A 14,154-nucleotide genomic window follows, 5' to 3' on the forward strand; every position below is an offset into this window, starting at 1 on the left:
CACTATTGTTAAAGAAGTTTTCCCCCACAAAATCGCTCTGACAGAGGATCAGGTGAATATGAGCGGAAGATCTAGGGAATATGGGGACCACTGAAAGAAATCAGGTCGCTGTGAAGATTTCTCCAGGGCAGGGCTAACCCCGCCATACTGTGTTTGGCCCGACTGCCTCTCCAGTCCGGGCTCTTTAGACGAAGAGCCCCGGGGACAGACACAAATGTGAGTAACACAGAGGATGGAGGCAGCGCGGGGTCACCACCTCAGAGCTGTAACTCACCGAGAAACCACAGATTCACAGCGACTCAATTGGCTTAAAATTCAAAGCGAAACCAGGGGAGTAATGAGACAACCTTGGTGAAGCTGTCCTTTTTTTTTTGTTCATTTGTCTTCTCTTAAGTTTTAATGAAGCGTTTGTCCGCTCTGCCGCTATTGTCGCAAAAGGGAATGTGTTTGTTCAGGAAATGTGCACACACTGCGACAAGTCAAACATCTTAATAACTTATATATGTTGCTGTCATTTTTTTCCCCGCACCACGTTGTGTGGCTTTATGCTGCTTTATACTATTCAGTGAGTGCTGTTAATGTGCAGCAGCTGAAAAAGCAGCACATAAGACTAAAGGGCACAGCTGCATTTAAGGTAGATATGAGTGGAGAACACTTTATATTAAAAAGGCAAAGTAATAGATGTTTATATTTAGCAGACACTTTTATTCAAAGTGACTCACAAGTGAAGAACACACCCCGTCTACAGCGACTTGTCCATGACACTTAGACACATACCAGGAGAACGAGCTGCTGAGCCGGTGAATAGTGCAACATTTAGCTGAACCATTATAAAAACTGCAGATACTGTAAGTAATTTGAGGGTTTTTATTGTTTAATTTACTTTCTCCACAGTGTATTCACTCGATTACACCTTTGTTGTTACATAATGAAACTATAATCTGAGGTTGTGTGTTATACACTGAAACAAAGTACATGGACATAAGAGTGATTTTGTACACAACAACTATTCAAGAGAGTGCAACTCTGTTATCAGAAATTATTTGAGACACAGTACGAACAGTGTGTATATAATACACTACCTGCTTCTAGCCCCTCCCACCCAGTGAGCAGGTAAAGTCCGGTTGTGCAAGGAGAGTTTGACATGACAGCAGCAGGATCATACTCTCACTTAGCATCAGTGAAGCACGCAACGCCTTGCTTGGACGATCCCTCCTCTTGAGATGAAAGATGAAAAGAGTTCATGGACTTGTACATCTCTGTAGCAGCTTCCTCTATTAGAATCTGCTCTTTTCTGAATCCCATTACCTTCCCCATTGTACTGTAGCGCTGACTTCACACAGTAGACAAAGACAATATAAAATACCTGTTTGCTGTGGCCTTGACAACAGTGGCTTTTCTTCGTCTTCACCGTAACCTCTCTTTCCGCCCTCTCGCTCACTCAGAAGGAGTTGAAACTCTGTTTGAGAGCAAAAAGCCATAAGCGGTCTGGCTGGCTGGCAGGAAACCCTCTGTGCTTTATGAGGATAAAGAGCTCTGACCCAATTAGCTAGCTTTGTTAAATAAAACTCCACTGGCCCTCATTTAAAAATATACACCACCACACACCCCAACCACCACCTCCAACACCTCTCCCTCCCCCTTCCTTAGTGTTTTTACAGTACAAAGTGATTTCAGATTTAATTAGTGGAGGACCTTGCTTCAGGGAGACTCCTAAATCCATATTGATATTGCTGCAGAGTTTGGAGATAGATGCCTCGGCTCCATGATGATGACTTATAAGGGAGGAAGCAGAAAAATATAATGAAGCATAATTTGCAATTTTTTACCCCCTCCTGTTTGCTTTTTTTCTCCTGAGGCTAATCATTCTGTTGCAGGATGAGGCTGAGAATTATGCAGAGAGCAAGGAGCTGATCAATGCTGTCTCCTAGCTAGAGGCTTGGATTTGTACAGGCCTGTCAAGAGAACAGGTTTTCTTGCTTTGAGGCAAGGATGTTCTATTATTATGGTCAAGGTTAGGCAAATAAAAGACTAGGTAAAAGTTACGTAAAGACTCGGTTACGGTTCATAAAGCATGTTAACTGAATATTCGCAATGAATAAAAACTCCACTGTCTTGCTACACCCAGTGATGGAAGGCACTCATATTGTGGGTACGACATGTTCACCCTGCAAAAGTTTTTTTGTCTCTAAACTTCTTGATTTGTTTTGAAATTTTGCCATATTTTGTTTCTGTCTTTATTAAGACGGCAGTGACTGCAATGGAGTGTCATTTTTTAATGTCAAAGAAGGGTCAGGGAACACTTTCTAAAGCCACCGTGATGCACAGATGAACACTGCGTTCTTAGCAATAAATCAGTCAGTATACTTGTTTCGCTCCCTGTCCTGTTGATACTGCTTCACATACTGTACCACAACAGTCGCAGCCAAATCATGTAGGGTGCATTAAACTTCTCTGAAAGAATGTAGGAAGTCACGTACAGCACCCAAGGTTGAAATTTCCATTAATTTCAAATTCAGACTGAGAGCGTTCCCATTATGACAGGAGGGAGAGGAACCTTACAGAGCACACTGTAAAGCAGCAGTGTTAGCATGAAAGCCTCCAACAGAAAGGTGATAAGAGCTTAAATGAGACCTTTTCAACCAACATGTCTCGTGGAAATGAATTTCTTTTTGTTTTTTCTTAGTTTTTTCTTTTTTAATATCTAATTCTCTCTTTTATGAAAATGGAAAATCAGTGTGCGCTGGTTGTCTTTTCATCACGACTGTACTGAGCACATAGTACAGTCCTCAACAGCAGACTGGGAAGCTGTAACGTGCCGGAGCCAGAGGGAAAAATGAAAATAAGGGTGGAGAGTATGGAGGTGTCAGAGCAGCTCGTCAAACTCCCTGCACGTACAATGAATATTTCACTACTGACACTGAGCAGCCCCAAACTGTGGAAAAAGAAACAGAATAGATTCAGATAGATAGATAGATAGATAGATAGATAGATAGATAGATAGATAGATAGATAGACTGCACTCCCCCAACCCTCTCAACCCACATGGATACCTGTCTCAGGCTTCATCTCCCAGTCCTAAATTTCACAAGGCATGTGCTGACAGGAGGAGCTCTACATGGCTGACAGCACCAACAGGAGCTGTCGAAAAAAGCTCATCCACATCACACAAGCTGGTAACGCCCAAGAGAGGCTTCTCTCAAACACACAACTCACCTGTTCATGCCATTTACATGCAACCTATAAAACTTTTTCTTTTTGCTGCAAGAATAATGATGTGAAGAACAAACAGTGCTGAACAAAGAGTCCGCAGCCGTGCCAGTGGTTCTATGAGGCTGTACTGAGAAACTCTTCTCTGATGTTGGTACAGCATAAAACATTAAGATAAGTTTTTACAGTTTATGTTTTTTGAATATAAACCATTGTCTAAACCTAATTTCCTGGCGTGCATCCAAAAACTATTGTAAGTTTTCACTCAGTTTTCATAAATGCCAAACTTCTGATGGCCCTGGAGGAAAAGTCACGGGTTCATAAAAGTCTACAGGATATATTTTCTGGAAACCACGACTGTACAAAATTTGGTACCAATTCATCGAGTAGCTGCTGAAATATTTGGCTGCATAAATGAAAATGTTGACCTGGTGGCGTCAAAGGATGAAACATAACAGAAGCACAAAAGTCAGTAGGCGGGATCCATGCGAGAATCTTGAATGTCCATCAGTTTCATGGCAATCCGTTTAATAGTTATAGAGATATTAGAGTGTGGATAAAGGGCCGACAGATCAACACACTGACATCGCTATCCCTTGAGCCACTCCACTAGTAATCACTTCCTCTCTGCCAAACAATACTTGGTTACCTGCCAATGCTGCTGGTACTGGAGACAATGTTATCCATCACAGAGAAAACTACCACATTTGACTGGGAGCTTGGTGTTAATTCCCTTTTCAGCTAAGACTCACACATGCAGTGTCCACACGTCCAATCCTCAACCTGCCACTGCTCAGTGAACCACCAACTGCTGAGATAATCGCGCTCCAGTAATCGGATAACTCCACCTCGACGGGGAGCAGGAATCATAAAGCAAATACAATCCCTATTCAAATTTGTATCATTTCAAGCTGCAAATTTTTACAGCAACAGAAAAAAAACTACTTTCGAGTCATCTTTTATTTCTTTGAACAGAATGTCTCAGTTACTTATTATAATTTCTATTACTATTAGCATTTCTGAGGCAATGTGAGCCAACACTGAGGCAAGAAAATGCTTCCTTTTGTTGTGCATGTGATCCTCAAGAATTGGCACAGCGCAACGGTTAATTTTGAGCTTCAGATGGAGCTCTTCGAATCCAATTTTCCCCTTGGGGAAATTATTAATTCTTCTTTTTTTTTAAGATATATAACTGACTTCCTTGTATTTTTCAGAGGTTCTCTTTGACCTTTTTTCACCTCCACTAAACAATGTGCTAGGTCTATAAAATGCAAGTCAACACATACAATTGACCGCCCAAGTCCCTGTGTTGTAATAAACGGATAGTATAATTTGGTGGCTTCATTGTAAGTGCTATTTTATGATTTAAAAAAACCATGTACTGATCAATACGTCCACATCAGATGAGCTGCGAACTACGGTGGCAGCAGAGAGAGGAGGTCCACCAAAGTGGTAAATTTCACCAGAAACACTTACTTCCACTATGTATCCTATGGGCCATTATGGGCGGCTGTGCTCACACATCAGGGTAGCAGGGGTCTTCCAGGCTACGAAGGAATAAGAAACAAAGGACCATTAAATCACAGAGAGACCCTGCTTCAAGCAACACACACGTGATTCCACACACTTAAATACTGCAGTATAAGGACTGTGAAGAGAGTTTAGGACCCAGGGAAAAAGATAGAGAGACGAGAAGAGGGAGAGAAAGGGAGTGCAACATTGATTTTCCCCGTCTGAAGTGCCAGTTCATCATTCTGTGAGACACACTCTATTGATCCCCTGCCTTTAGTTTGTTTGTAATTTCGGGGGCTCAAAACCCTTCACAAAGATAGATCCTCTTATATGCCACTTGCCTCTGAGATGTAGAATGGAGGGATCAAAGGATGTGTGTAGATGGCCTCATTTTGCTAGGTGCTTCTTTCTAAGTTGGTTTTTGTGGCCTCGTTTAAAAAGAGAGCTCTGGGGTGGGAAACCAGTCAACTGAGTTTTTATTACGGTAATTCAAAGAGTGTCTCGCCACAATTTACCTTCGCTGCTTCTCCAGAACGGGCTTCATCAATGGTATAGCAGCATTAGTACATGTCAAGGCTACAACATGGAAAACTGTTTTATCACTACCTTCGTCTCTGCATGTTTTAAATCTCCATAGTTGAGTCTTTTGCCTCGTTTTCCCTTCAGGTTCCTCTGGTACAAAATTATCACAGATAGTTGGGTTGGTCAGCGTGATCAAGCTGTGTGTAGTTTACTAACATCACATTACATAACTTGTGGACATTGAAGTTTATCCTCCAGGCAACTACCTCCCACTGCCATTTGGATCTGGAGCCAATGTGCTCAGTTGCCAAATGCAGTTTTAGCTCACAACCTCTAATGCCTCTCAAAAAGCTCTTTACGGAATAATTTCTTGTTATATCCCATGGCTGAAAAACAGTAAAATGGACTTTTTTGAGCAAATAATCTTCTGTGAGCTGCAGCAATATCTAAACAAGCATGCAATCATAGGAGGAATTTGTTTACAAAGGATGTGACTGTGAAATGTCAAGTAAAAATTTGTGAAACAACACGAGCCTTGTTAGAAACATTTCACTTGTCATTACAATGTTGTCTTATTTTCTCGCGTAATGCTAATTGTTGATTGTACAGAATAGCAGAATAACACACAGACAGTATTTATGTAAAGATAAGTACGGTATTCTGCATTAAATATTTGTGTTTCATATGCATGTTCCTAAATTCCCACATCTCAGTTATGTAAATGTATTAAAAACTAAAAATGAAGAGAATTACAAGAAAATAAGAAATTAAAAGTCTTCTATTGTACGTGATTTGTGGGCATTTTAGAGAAAATAGGTGTTTGGGTTCTACTTGTGTTGACGGTTGCAGGTTTTGGTAAAATAAGTGTTTCAGTGCCAAAACTTTGTTGGTAAAAAGCAAATTCATCGCAGTGCGTTTCCACTGTGACCTTGATAGCTACCAGGAGAAATCTCAACCTGAGAGAGAGCCACCCACATACAGTCTTACCATCACATCTCATCTGCACTGTATCATACCTCCCTCTTCCCTTCATATTCCAAACAGTAAAAAGCTATCACCTCAAAATACCTTCAGAGATACCAAGAGAATACTTGAAGGTCAACATACTACAGCGAGCAGAACAGCAACGAACAGGCGACTCGAGGAAAACATCCTTCAACCAGGGTTCAATAAAAACAAAATACTAAAAACTAAATGAAACAGAGGGGAAAAAGAAACACCCACTCAAACTGACAGTAAAGACAAAAAGTATTCCAAAGCAAACCATTACGTTTCTCTATTAGTGAAGAAAGAAAGTGATTTATGTTACTAAGGATACAGATCTGAACTTTAGTGTACTACAAATATCTTGTGACATAATTTGAAACTCTGATTTATTAGTTCATTCAGTTGGTCCATCAGAAACATTGCAAAACTCAAAACTCTCTCTAGAGAAAAGGCCCCTCATACTGCTTGACTACCACTGAATCTATACACCATCTAACCAAACAGTACAGCGGCTGATTTCATCCATATCTGCACACATTCAACTGGAGATGGGTGACTAATCAATCATGTTACGCAGCGATTGGTTCCAGCATAAGCCTGCAGATTCTTGGGATTTGGTGGCACATGTTTGAGAGCTACTGTTTAAACAGAAGAAAACAAATCCATCTGGTGGTTTCTATTGTGCAATGTTTCATTCTCTGATCTGGGTTTGTTATTTTGATGTTGGCATGTAGGTTAAGACTGAGTCAACATATCCTCACAACTACAAGTTATAATTTCAAAGCTGTTGCCTCTTTCGTTGACTTTCTCCACAGAAGCTTCCAAAGTGTCAAATTCCTTTGAAATGGGCTCATTAGAGAATTAAAATAATATACTCATAAAGGCGTGATCCGTCAAATACAGAGGATAAGTGCCAGTTGTACAGAACACTGAGATGCCATCTGGAGATTGAGGCGAATGGTTCTGATGGTTTTACTGTAATGAGCCTCAATCCACCCAGTTACCAGCAGTGAAATGACTGACAGCCCCAACACTCAGGGTGGAGGTCATCCATGTGAACTGAATGCCGCATCCTCCAGATGTTCTTGCCATATTCTCTGCCTACAGGCAGTCTATCTAGGGTACTTCTTCATTTCCTTACTCCCCAGGTTTTTAAAATGTCATTTATGTCTAATGGCCGTGCTCATTAACTGCATCTGAAAAACACACTCTGGTCATTACCAGCTACATTTGCAGTCAGGCTTCATGCCGAACTCTCTTGTTTGAGTCATCTGTCACAGCCCCGTTTTTTGGCAGTTGGCAGCACAAATGACGCAAAACGCAAATCTTCTAATTATCTGCAACTATCTTTATCTGCTTACATTGCTAGTGAATATGTTTTGACAAGGCTGCTTTATCAGTGTTGCGAGAAACCCCATCTGAAACAACATCCATCATATTGAGGCTGCCAAGGCCACTCGGGAGACTACACAGGCAGTAGTGCGCTAAGAATTGCACTTTACCTTGGCGTGATCCTCTTGTGTACGGAGAAAGTTGGAGGGGGTTTGTGCATGACTGGGACAGCAATGGAGACAATAGCACTCAACTCTCTTTCATTATTTACTTGTACCCCTGTCAGATGTAGACAACAGTTACAAGCAGACATGATATGCTGGGGAAAGATGTCCAACGAAACCCTATTATAGTCAGAAAGTTCATTCAGCAGCCAAGAGATCCACTTTTGTCACTTGCAACGGATGCACACCTTGCTACTTCTACCCCAATATTACAAAATAAATAAGTGCTTCAGAATCACAGCAGCACACTTTTTTTTTAAGATTTGTTGTGTGGGTGTGCAACAGCCTGTCCAAGTAAGAAACAGAGAGAGAGAGTGGGTGCAGGACCATGCTGGCTATCCTTTGTCAACTGCTCAGTGCCATTTAATGGCCTGTAAACCCCTTTGCTGGAGAAAGAACAGGCAATTAGCATACTGAGTGGATTACAAGATTGCTCTGACTCCTGAATTAATGTGTGCACTTAATCTTCTCTTTGCTAAGCGATTCTTGGATATACAGCCATTCAAGGAGAACAAATTTCCCCACCTTCCAAAACACAACATTAAAAGGGGTCCCTTCCATGATGGCATCAACACTGAAGTTCAGCAACTTCCTGTTTTTTTTTTTTTTTTGGCTGAATCAGCCTTTTTCTTGTAACTTTGGATCTTTGATGACCATTTTCTCAAAAGCTGAAAGGATAACAAGCACATCTCTATACCTGCATTTGGGTGAAAGAGTGGGACGCTCCGAGCCGCCTCACCATCACCGGAGCATGTTTGTACCCTAATGGGCCACCTGTGCTTAGAGTCTACTCTGACATCACATCAGAGAGTAAGTGTAGCTCTGGTCTGGCTGATTGCACCCAAGTGCTCTCTGTTTCGGCCTAAGTGCTCCTTTCCAGCAGGCCACCTTGTCTGAAATAAACACAACCTCAACAAATATTATTAAACCTTCTATAAAAACTTTCCAATTAGCTGTTAAGGAGTCTAAGCAGAGTTTGTAGTATTTATTCACTGTGGCAGAACCAAACCATCAGACACATCATGATGTTAGTGGCTAATCACCTCTGCTGAACATTTACCTGGAGGAAACCCTGCCTGTAGTTTTTTAAAGGTGCTGTCCTGGTATTACTGTACCTTCAGGCAAAAGCAAACCCCGATCCACTACTGTATGTAACAGCAGACGCTTCATCTGCCATTAGCTTACGTTGAATCTTCTAATTTGTGACCTTGAACATATAAATCAAACTTTTGCTAAGTTCCTGATGCACAGCTATGCCATACATCATGCCATCTCCCTGACTGGTATCCTCTGACTATCTGTACTCTATATGATAAATTTGGCTGCACTCTATATCTCCACAAACTCGGGCTTCATCTGCTATCTCCGCCATCATTCGTGAATCACTATACGTACTTGCTGGGTTTGATATGATCTTTAATCCACTGCTCCTCAGCTCACCTCTGAATCGTTCACCCAGAGTGTCAGCCCAGAAACGAAAAAAGCTGATAACTTTGCAAGACTATTGCTCAGTGCCAAGGCAGGGTGTCTCAAAAGTGCAACCTCAGCTTCATATAACACATATTCAGGAACACATGGGAACACAAAAATGTGCATATGGTGGCAGATAAGATGGTGCCCAAACCAGATATTCATTCATTCACATCAGGTATTTACTGACAAAACTTCAATTTGCTGACTCTTAATTCTAATAACTTGCAGATGGTACCTGTAAGCCAATGAACTATCCCATTGTAAACATTTTTTAAAAAAAAGCATATGACAGCTTGTTTGCCTTGCAGAATTTGTGTGAAAATGGGCTCGGAAGCACTAGCAGAATGCATCGCTCCCTTCCTCTAAATATCAACACAGATCACTATCTTTACTGCAATACTCTGCCTCCATCCTCACAGATAAAAGGCTTTCAGGATGCACTGCTTCAAAAACTGGAGTGCTGATTCCCTGCATTGTGTCAAAAGGAAACAGATGGTCCAGGCATGCCTTCCCAACAGCCAGACCTTTGTCTGAGCCACACCGAGCTTCTGCTATTTATCAAGCTTTACTCCTGAGTCAATGTTGGTGGCTAAAAGCTGCAGAAACAAATGAGACAGAGAACGAACGGCAGGGTCCCTGGACACATTAAGAATACTTTTCTCCTAAGAAATCAATAAGGTCTCATTGCCTTAGAGATTGGCGGGAATGCCATCACTTTCAATTTATTAATTTATTCTTCTGAAGAACAGAAGATCTGATGTTTTCCATCCCATGCGCCCACTTTCACCCCCTTGGACTGTCTCCTGGGAGATTCTTTTCACTTAAAACCTCCCCTGTATTCCTTTAACAATTTGATTTGTCTGAAAATACGTGTTTAGAGGGAGCCCTGCAGTCTGTGACCCTGGAGATGTCTTGCTCGATTGCACCACAGGCTATGAGCTTAGAGATGTTTATTTTTTACTCATCGGGCCATGATTTGATATGCTGCACTGCATGATTATTTGCGCCACGCACATCCTGTATCTTGCTTTATGAAATCAGTCAGTTGAGATGGGAAATCAATTCAACCCACCCACCGCCCTCCGACTTCCCCAAAACCTGCTCGTGTTTACCTCTAAAGTGCCCGGTGACTCGGCGGGGAACAAAGCAGCACCTTTTGCACAGCCAGACTTGATAAACATATTCACTCCCCTTAATTATCATGATTAGCCATATACCGTGGGAGCTTAGCGGCTCTCAGACTGCCGCCATCAGTCCCCATTCTCTGAATGGAGAACACGAACCATCCTCAGACATTACAGGCAGCAAAACCTCCCACTGTGAGAGAAGCAATTGAAAAAGAAATTACAGATTGCAGAAGTAACTTCAGTAAATAAAAGTTTTCAAGAATTGGCTGTGATTCCCATCTTTATGTGAGTGTCGATTCTTAGATGACTAAAAACCGACTCTGAAAAGATTCTTCTTTTAATTTTCTGATGACAAAACTTGACTTTCTACATTTACAGAACTTAAATCTTCATGAAAACTTTGTGTCAGTGCACGTGAAGGTGTATGGGAGAATGCATGTGTGATTATTTCCAGAAGCATGTACCTACAGTAAGTGTGTCTGTGCACACTCCAATTACTTCTGCTGAGAGTAACAATAAAACATAGCTCAATGTGAACTCCTCACTCAGCAACTTTAATGCTGGCGTTGCGAACAAAGGGTCAGAGCTTACAGTAATTTTTGTTCTCTATACATCAATATATGAAGCTTCACTGGGAGCAATGAGAACCTGTCCAGAGTTATAAAAGGGATCTGCTCGCATGAGGCGATCGAACACATTTTCTGTGCACATCAGACACCTTTTGACCGTCCAACAACATGGGGTGTGAAACAGGGAGATTTTAACGACTCGGTTTCGTATTTCCTCACAAAACCACTGAAGTCAGCTCTGGTTTATTACAGCTAATGTACCATCTGCTTCCCGGGGTGACTCCTCATTAAATATGGAAGAGATAAATAACATATCTCACGTCTGCAGCACTGAGACAGTCTGTGCAACATGGTGAAAAATGCAAGTAAAAGTTCTTTAAAAGATTGCTGCTCCAGACAGTCTTGGCAGATATTTTTGCATCTAAAGACACTTCCCAGGGAGCTTGTCACATTTATGCTCTCAAGTAAGATTCAATCAATCAGGGAGGAAGTTCCACTTGGAAACACAAATCAATACATCCTCTAAGTATACAGCTTTAGTTTCATTTTTTTACAATATGTCATAAAACTCTAGTTAGACTCACAGTAGTAAGATCATGTGAAGCCATAAATTACAAGATTTGTTGGAGGGTTTTACGTTGTAAAAGACGACGTATGGACAGATAATCAATATATGTTTTGAAACAACAGGACAACGAGGAGGCAGAGACTTGGTCAGTAGACGTGATTTATATAGTGTTTCATTATAAAACGGTTCATATGGTCCCTAAGAATTGTTCATCACAAGTTCTGGGAGCCTGAGGTAGCACAGTCATCACCTTTAAAAACTCACATCTCTTTTGTTTATCTATTTCCCCAGACAATTAAATTCTCCATTACCATCACTGTGAATTACAAGGACATGTGTGCGTGGGTGTGTACTGTAGATGTGTGAGTACGAAAGCAAAATAAATAGCTACTCCCTTGATGCCGCTTAATTTTAGCAAGCCACTCAGGATGGGAATCTTTATATAAGCACCTATTTACCATCCAACCCCACATACTGTATACTGTTTATTGTAAGATAAGTGGTGAAACTATTTTAGCTAATCATTTCATTTTACAAGCTTCAGTAAATCACAATTATGAACACTGGCTTGTTTCTTTCAAAACGGATGGATAAATAATTTAAGAAGAACTGCCAGAGAAATACGTTAGTTTGAAATCTGAGCTCGACTTTGGAGTTCTGGTTTCTCCTAAAAATGATCAAAATACAAATGTATGTTCAGTTGGATGGTATGTTCACAGTGGTTGGTCCCTCAGCACAACCAGGAGGATTTTTTGTTTATATTCGATGCCCAGATTACTCAAAATGCAGTTGGATTTTATTTAAACCATGTCCTGTAGAATTTAACATGGAGTACTGGATGCCTCGTTGTGTTGTAGTTTTCTTAGGTGCTGTATGTGTTTTTACCCAGGTGTGATCAGGGTGTAGTTCGCTCCTCCTGACTGTGTGTGACCAACACTGTAAAGAAATGTGTTCCACATGGTCCATTTGGTTTGTTTCGTATCCTACACACTATTCAGTTGTCAGCGAGCAAAAGGAAATGTGATCATATGTTGTTAAACTTTAAAAGTCTCACATCGTGGGAGTTTTATTTTGTGTCTATTTGCAGAAAGACACATTTAAAAAAAAAAAAAAGTCCCATCACTTTTTCTGTTGTCACTCATTCAGCAGGTTTTCTTAAAAGTAAACTATTAAATGCAGCAAACACAGTATATCGTACTATTAACTCTTCACACTGAAAGAACGAGGCAAGTTTTATCTGAACACTGCATGTTTTACAAATCTACTTTCCAGTGCAATTATTACCACATGAAACTACTTGTGTCACCTGCACTTAAATTTAATTGGTGTAATTTGCATCAAAAGACAATAAACCTCTTTACTTTTGCTTTTGAGCTAAGCAGTTAAAGCTGCTAAGTTGCTCCAGTGGAGCAATGACTACAGCAGTGTGCCCTTCTCTGCTCCGAAGCGCCCTGAAGAGGAAATATTTTTCAGCCAAACCCTGTTGTACTGTAAGGCTTGTCAGTGAAACACAGTGTGCTGTGAGAGTTTTTAACCAAATTCAGTACATAATGTCCTCCACACACACACGCACAGTATAACTAGCAAATCATCAGTAGTGATGCGATGTATAACCTTAAAAATAACAATTGCTCGTGTACATTAGAGTTCACTTCAAATAACTTCACCATGTGTTTTTTTTAATTTAAAGTGATTTTATTACATTAAAATACAAATTAAAGGCTAAATCCTCTAGAATTGTCATACATATGCAGACTTCCAGTATCTCTAGAAAGAGTTCGACAATTCCTTTAGCCCACATGGTTCAGCGCTTGTGTTTTCATACATAAATCACACGTCACAACACACCCAAGGCATTAGTAAATTCTGCTGAGCAGCTGTCCAAATGTTTCTTCTCTGCACTTTTCCCACAGGCGTTTACTCTCTTCGATGCCAAAATGAATACTGTGAACTGGAAAGAGCTCCCTGGAGTTTTTTTTCTTCTTCTCTCCACCACTGGACACATTGGAGAGCTTTTTGCAGATGGACACATGCTGTGCAGACTCCTCATGACAACACCACGGGCTACATTTGGGGAGGCACACTGCACAGACAGGAGGCTTTACTGAAAGCTCAAACAGCAAAGGCTGCTGAAGTCAGCTTCTGGCACGATGAGACAAAGCTGACAACTCGTTATACATGGGTCTTTCACTACCCATGCCCTGCTGCTATTTCTTCATATCTTCCTTTGTATTTGTGCTTTCATTTCTCAGCGATACAGCGTGCCGTTCTTTTTTTCTGTTTGCTTATATGACGCCCTGGAGCAAAGTAATGCATTTCATGAAGAATATACTTTTAGAGGGCGGGTCCCTTAAGACAAACACCACATTTTTTTCATGATGTGCCACCTTTGTGTTCTGTTGATTTATGAGAAGAAGTCATGTGTTACCATCCTCCGGCTTAGCTGTGACTTTCAAACGCACTATGCAAGCGTAGCGACCCTTTGGCCCGCCAACAGCTCCAGAGCAGGGTGACCCTAATTACAGCGTTGGCTTTGCTGCCAAACCATCTCATTGGAAACCAGCCACAGCTTTGGCGACCCCAGCATATGAGCTGTTCCCAATGGAAAGCAATTTAATGCTTGGCTGCTC

The 14,154-nt window shown here is 41.1% G+C and overlaps 1 protein-coding gene across 1 annotated transcript in view; it reads right to left on the reverse strand.

Annotated features, from left to right (window-relative positions):
* Positions 1-14,154, reverse strand: part of LOC113165360 (alpha-1,3-mannosyl-glycoprotein 4-beta-N-acetylglucosaminyltransferase C) — an 80,945-nt gene that overhangs the window by 41,790 nt on the left and 25,001 nt on the right. The window contains exon 3 of the mRNA XM_026364781.1: positions 4,687-4,757. The gene's annotated coding sequence lies outside the window, so the exon portion shown is untranslated. The remainder of the gene's footprint in view (positions 1-4,686; positions 4,758-14,154) is intronic.

The sequence above is a fragment of the Anabas testudineus genome, chromosome 6 (genome assembly GCF_900324465.2).
Source record: "Anabas testudineus chromosome 6, fAnaTes1.2, whole genome shotgun sequence".
In the NCBI taxonomy this organism is placed as follows: Eukaryota; Metazoa; Chordata; class Actinopteri; order Anabantiformes; family Anabantidae; genus Anabas; species Anabas testudineus.